This window comes from Toxorhynchites rutilus, chromosome 2 (assembly GCF_029784135.1).
Source record: "Toxorhynchites rutilus septentrionalis strain SRP chromosome 2, ASM2978413v1, whole genome shotgun sequence".
NCBI classification, from domain to species: Eukaryota; Metazoa; Arthropoda; class Insecta; order Diptera; family Culicidae; genus Toxorhynchites; species Toxorhynchites rutilus.
The window spans coordinates 225029485-225036317 of NC_073745.1; the positions used below are offsets into that span (position 1 = coordinate 225029485).

The 6833-nt window shown below is 34.9% G+C and overlaps 1 long non-coding RNA gene across 1 annotated transcript; it reads left to right on the plus strand.

The window, feature by feature from the left end:
* Positions 1-2942: 2942 nt before the first annotated feature.
* LOC129764353 (uncharacterized) lies at positions 2943-4751 on the plus strand. Its single transcript, XR_008741108.1, has 3 exons — positions 2943-3011; positions 3204-3455; positions 3538-4751. It is a non-coding gene; the product is annotated as an uncharacterized LOC129764353 (long non-coding RNA).
* Positions 4752-6833: the final 2082 nt, after the last annotated feature.

Consider the following 6833-nt stretch of genomic DNA (forward strand, 5'->3'; position numbering starts at 1 on the left):
ATTTCTTTGAAAAAAATCATAACTACTGGACCGATTTATATGATCGATATATAAAATTAAAGTCAATTAGCTAGCCTTTTTTGGAAAAATGTTATACTCGCAAAAAAAATGGGATTTTGCTTTCGTAATTATTGATTATATTTGCTTTTTATAGTTTACATGGTTTCTGGACGGTATCGGTATCGACACCTGTAAATGATGTTCAAATGAAGTCTATAACCAAAATAATGTTGAGGTTTTGATTATTAAATTATTTATAACATGGAAGTTCAGTAAATTTACATTGAAAAAATTAGTGTTCGGAATTGGAATCATGCGTAGAAACTTGATTCATATTCCGACCACTAATTTTAATGAAGATTTCTGCATAAAGTATCGTTTTTTCGTCTATTTATTGTAGATTCGTACAAATTCTAGCACTTGCCATAAAAACAACAAACAAAATAGTTGAAAAAACTACTAAAACTGAAAAATTAACGATGCTTGTTTTTCACATAATTTGCTAACGTAAAAATTTAATCATTGGTTTTAACTGTCACTTTTTTGCAAATGCTCAATATTATAAATTATAGGCTGCATCGATACCTGTAAATTACGTTAAAATGAAGGCTATAACCCAAAGAATTTCAGATTTTTGATTATTCAATTATTTATAACATTAAAGTTCAGTAAATTTACATTTGGAAATGAAGTGTTCAGAATTTGAATCATGCGTAGAAATTTGATTCATATTCCGAACACTACTTCAATATTAATTTTGACGAAGATTTCTGCACAACATTTCTTTTTTTTTTCATTCATTTATTTTAGGTTCTTACATTCTCTAGCACTTAACATGAAAACAGCAATCAAAACAGTTGAAAAACTACTAAAACTGAAAAATGAACGATGCTTGTATTTTACGGAATTTGCTAACGCAAACATTTTATCATTGGTTTTGACTGTCACTTTTTTGCAAATGTCTAATATAATATATTATAGGCTGTATTGATACCTGTAAATGATGTCAAAATAAAGCCTATACCTCAAAGAATGTCTGTGTTTCCATTATTTAATATTTTATCAAAATTTCTATTAATAATCCATTAATAGTAAATTTGTATTTAAAAATTAGGTGTTTGGAATTTGAGACTGTTCGGAATATGAGATAAAACGGTAAACAAATTATATGAGACACTTGAAAAAATTAACCAAACACCACTGAGAAAATTGCATTTCATTTGCTATACTATAATTGGATGTTCGGTTGAAGTTTTTGAGAAAAATATCGAATACTTATTAATTTTTAACTAAATTCAAAATCTCACATATCTCAGTTCAATTGTTTACTAAAAGAAAACACATTATTATATCGGGCATCTTTATGCTAGGTTTACATGTAGAATGAACTGATTTGTTATACTATTGAAACGTCAAAAAACACACGATGAGCTCCAATTAATCGCTTCGCATTGCATCGCGTTTACTGAGAACTAAGAAACTAAAACCAGAAACGGTAGGAAAAATCCATGACGACGCTGCCGTATAACGAGAGCAGCGGTTTTTCATAATATTTTACCCTAAATTGGAAAATTACTGTTTTGGTAGACCACCGTCGATGTTTTAAATAGCAGTTAGTATACAGTGCTGCCATCCCTGTATTATATGATAGTTACGTGAAATTCGGTGAGATGGATGACATCGGGATCATTTCAAAACAAATATGTAGGATTTGGTCGTTATGGTTGATGAGACGTACTCTAATGCCATTTTCAAGCGAATATAAGGATGAAAGATCGGATTTGTGACACAAATATTTTACAATGCGCTATGGTAAAAAAAAGTAACAATAAAATAATGGTCTGAAAATAAGCACAAAACCCGATACATAAAAAAATGAGAATTAAAACTCATAGTTTTACAGGCGACAGGCATTCACTGTTACGCTGGAACAGTTTACTAACAATTTCAACTAATTTCAATTCCTCAAACAAATGACCATCTAAATGAATAATTTTGTATTAAAAGGAAATCGATATTTGAAAATCATTAACCTTCATGAACCTCTAAGCAGTGGTTTACCTTATTCGCACACATCATCTCCTTCGGAGATCACTCGTTTGGCACTTGTTTCATTCCCATTAATCTCCGGCCTCAAGCAAAGAACCCATCCAGCTTCGGGAACCACTCTCAGCTGCAAACAGCAAAAGAGACAAGCTTTCGTTCCATATTTGCACTTTATGCGTTCGTTTCTCCAAGTTCGAAGTTGTTTGCTGGCATTTACCTCAACCATCCCGCGGGTATTATTTACCTAAGCGGATGCTCCGAGTTCCTGGAAGGAAGATCCGTTGCAACTGCCATCCAGTGTGACTGATGGTTCTGATTAACACATTCTTTGCTCCGTTTCGATAGTTTTGTTGCTCTCAGCGTGCGGACGGAAGAGTCGTACTCCCTTGCAGTCATTTTTTATTTATGTTTTGCTTCATTTTCAATAAAATCATTCGCCTTTGGTTTGCAATCTCTCATTACATAACGTTTATTTTTATTTTGTTGTGGGTAAATACACTCTCTAGAGCAAAACCCATACTAATTTGTCTCTTCAATATCAATTAAAGACCAGGGAGTCATGTAGCAAATGTAGGCCCGAACCGTACACACGTCGGCTACCCCATAATTGGACCCAGTGACCGATGGCCAACCGGGTATGGGTTGATTTGATGCAAATTGACACCTTTCGAGATATTTTCATGAAACCTAGTGCTCACTTCCTGCGGACCTTGCTCTTGAAGGAGGATGTAACCGTGGTTAATCGCGATGATTCTCCTGTGAGGCTCATCCTGTTTGTCGTGGCCATGGTTGGTGTGTCACTCGGAAACAAGGACCAGTTTCTCGGCACTTGTCTCTATCTTTTTTTTCGCTACGATTGAGATGCGTTTTCAGAGATAATATAAACTCAACGGACGCAGATATTGGCGCTTGGCTCTGTTCACGAGTGGTGTTTGCAATGATGGATCGCCTCGAGCACGATTAGAGTAAAATTATAATTCATTTTGTGCGCCGGTTCTACTCCTCAATTAGCGGCAGTCGATTGCACCAGTTGGTCGCAAATGGGCGTGATATAACATGTGGAATTGCTGCCCGGATTTATATGATTTTTTTTTTTCATATAATTTGTCACATTTGTAGCAGTCGCCTAATAAACTATGGTTTCTCTTTCGTTTCAGGTACGTTTTCGGATATGATCAAACGGTGAAGTTAGATAAGTATATTTAATATTCATGATTAAGTGATCCGAATTTTCGGAAGCCGATATTCAGCGGTTGTCTAAAAATCGCTATCGCGTTACAACAACAGCCGCGACCGGGAGCCTGTCGCAATCCGGGGGGTAAAGAGATAATTTCTCCCCTACAAGATCCAAAAAAATCACAAAAAATCCGCCAAATCATTCGATAAACTGTCTCGCGTCAAACTCACAGGTTGGTTGTTCAAATTGAACCACAAGCGGCGTTCAGCCGAGGGTTTTGCAACATTACACAACCTTCCCCCAATCTACCGCAGGGACGCTGGAGGTTGATTGGATACGTCTGAAATACCGCCCAGCATGATATTCTCCTTCTCGTTGCTCGAGAGCGACCAACGCCGTCATACGGGAAGGCGCGAATCGTGACCGCCAACATTTGCCTCCTATTTGCAGGCGACGAACGGAGATCAGCGATAATTTCCTGTTTGCCACGGATGTTCACCACAACCTAGATTGTTTCCTCGCGCCAACCGAGCGAGATTATCGCCGATGATGGAGATGATGATTAAACGTAATTCATCAAGTTCAAACGCTAGTTGACAGCAGGTGCGTGACGCGTTAGTTCGGACATATAGATCATGTGCCGGGCGAAAGTGATTTTTTACCATTAGCTGATAGATAAAAGAAGGTATAGGTATACTGAAGTACTTCAATAGATAATTATGGAAAGGATCGATTATATACCGACATGGGTATAGTCCTGCCCCGTTGAACAATGAAAGACCGCATGTGTAAGATGTATTCAAAATATTGCCGAAAACTATTTTTGTCATGGTTCTGACTCAACAGTAAATTTGACACCCAAAGTTTCAATTTTTATTAAGGGGGGACCTCTGTCTGGAAGGTCGAAAAATGATAAATTTTCGTGATTTTTTTACGGATGTTAGAAATAAAGTGAAGTACTCGGGTATTTTGTTTATTGTTTAAGGTATATTTGAAGATGTTTTTTCTCATTTTTTGAGAGCATGAATAATGATTATCACGCTATTGGAAGCTGGATGTGTAGATGTTGTCTGAAAATCGGTACCTTGCTGGTGGTATCGGTTCTGAAGCAACGGGGCATCGCAGAACATGATGATAGAAAATTTCAGCCAAATCGGTCGAGTAGATCCTGAAATATTGATACCACCAGTTGAGAGTACATGGTTTCGAGAAAAACGCGTTTAAAAATCACACAGCAATACTATATTCTTTGAGGTGACTTCGTACTTTTGGCTGTAACTTTCCAACGAAATCAAATATTGAAAAATCCTTTTAGGACAACATTTCTGAGGGCATAAGCTTCCGAAAAATGCAAAAAACTAAAATTCCAATATTAATAGCGACGTTTTAGGGAAAAGACAAGAAGTGAGTTATGTTTGTGATATAATTGAAGGACGTAGGACTAACATTGGGATGGTAACCATTTGTTTGAAGTTTCATCTGAATCAATTCTCAATGATGTGCTGCTCTTGTTTCTAAAAGGGACTTTAACCCGAAGGTCATTCGATCCTTAATTCTCAATGAATATTTTGAAAAAACGCTGAAAGTTTTACTTGTTAGTGTGTGAGTGAATGAGTATAAATATGGAATTATTTATACTGGTATACACATAAAATTCAATTCTTTTTATTCTACGTCCGTGTTCGGGAACACATTCCGATCACCACAAAAGCCAACATCGTGAGTTAGATTGTTATGATTTCAATAGCTTGCTTTCAAAGCAATTTTTGATCTATTGAAACAACATTTTGAATGAATAAGAAACAAAAATATAACGCGAAGACATTTCATCTTTCGAATGAAGTGGTTATCATACAATTTCGTTCAGTTGGTTAGGAGGTATTAACGCTGAAAATCCAGCTCCGCCGTAACGCTCTCGTTTTCGGAACATTTAACTTACCCTCCAGTACAGAAATGAAAGACGTAGTCCTAAGTCAGTAACACATATGATTCCAATTTTAAATGAATAAAGAAAAATTGAATTTAATATTAAAACCATGATATTCAGAAATATTCCTCCTCGATATGTTTTATATTCTTCATAATACTGATCTAGTTTCCCTAAGTTTGACTCATCGACTGTTTTCGTGATTTCTTGTATTATACTAGCTGACCCGGCAAACTTCGTCCCGTCCAAAATTTGTTTTTGGTTATCAATACATTCAAACATTCACGTTTTCTTACTAAGCGCAAGTGCATAGGTCTAATCGCAGAACTGTTCATTGATTAATCTTCTAATCGACCTCGTTGAATTTACCTTTTACTATAAAATTTCTAGTACTTCTACCAAAATTCATCATTATAATATCAGATTATTTTCAGACACAATTCTCGTTCAAGATTTTTCAACCACTTGCAAATAACATGTTTCTCCGTTTCATGGAATAAATGTTTGATACAGAAAATATGGCAGAATAAAGACAGCCCTAAATCGGACAACTACTTTCTCGAGTTTTGCTTTTATCAACACATTCGGCGATACATTTTTATTGGTATAGATAGAAGTAGATATAGGAGTGCGTTTCATCACCTAAAAATCCATTTCCACTTTTGAACAGAGATCAATTTCGTTAGCGCAAACATCAAATGGACTAACAACGCTTGTCACTATGTAATTGTAGAACATATGGGAATTTAATTTTCCGAATTTTCCTTTTTTGCTTCAGAGTTTCCGAAAACTTTCAATTGTTTGTTGGAATATTTTTAGTTGAAATATGTGTATCATTTTTATGGGACCCCCTCTCCATTCCAGAGGAGAGAGAGGTGTCATACCATCATAAAAACATTTCTCGTAACCAAAAACGCTCACATTCCAAATAGAGCTTGATTAGTTCTCGAGTTATGCAGAAATTTGTGTTTCATTTGTATGACAGCCCTCCCTTAGAGAGGGGGAGGGGTCTTGAACTGTCATAAGAACCTTCCCCGACCCCAAGAACCCCTACATACCAATTTTCATGTCGATCGGTTCAGTGGTGTCCTAGTTCATATAAATCAGACAGACAGAAATCCATTTATGTATGATATGTATATATATATATATATATATATATATATATATATATATATATATATATATATATATATATATATATATATATATATATATATATATATATATATATATATATATATATATATATATATATATATATATATATATATATATATATATATATATATATATATATATATATATATATATATATATATATATATATATATATAGTAGTAGATGGAGAGAAAAATTCTTATTCATTTAATTATAAAGAGGCGTTACCAATTTGCATGTCGATCGGTTCAGTAGTATCCGAGTCCATCAGAATCAGACAGACAGACAGAACCAAACTGCCAAACTGATCATTTTATTGTTATCCATACACATTTTTATCTATTACACAGTAGCCATTTAGGCGTAAGAGTATTCCTATTTTAACGATAAACATGTCACCTTTTTTCGACGCGAGAATATTCCTATTGTTCGTATTTTCACAGTTTGGACCGTACACAGCGGCGACTGTTGATATGAGGCTTCTATCGTTGTGTAATATTTTTTTTATCCCATTTATTTATT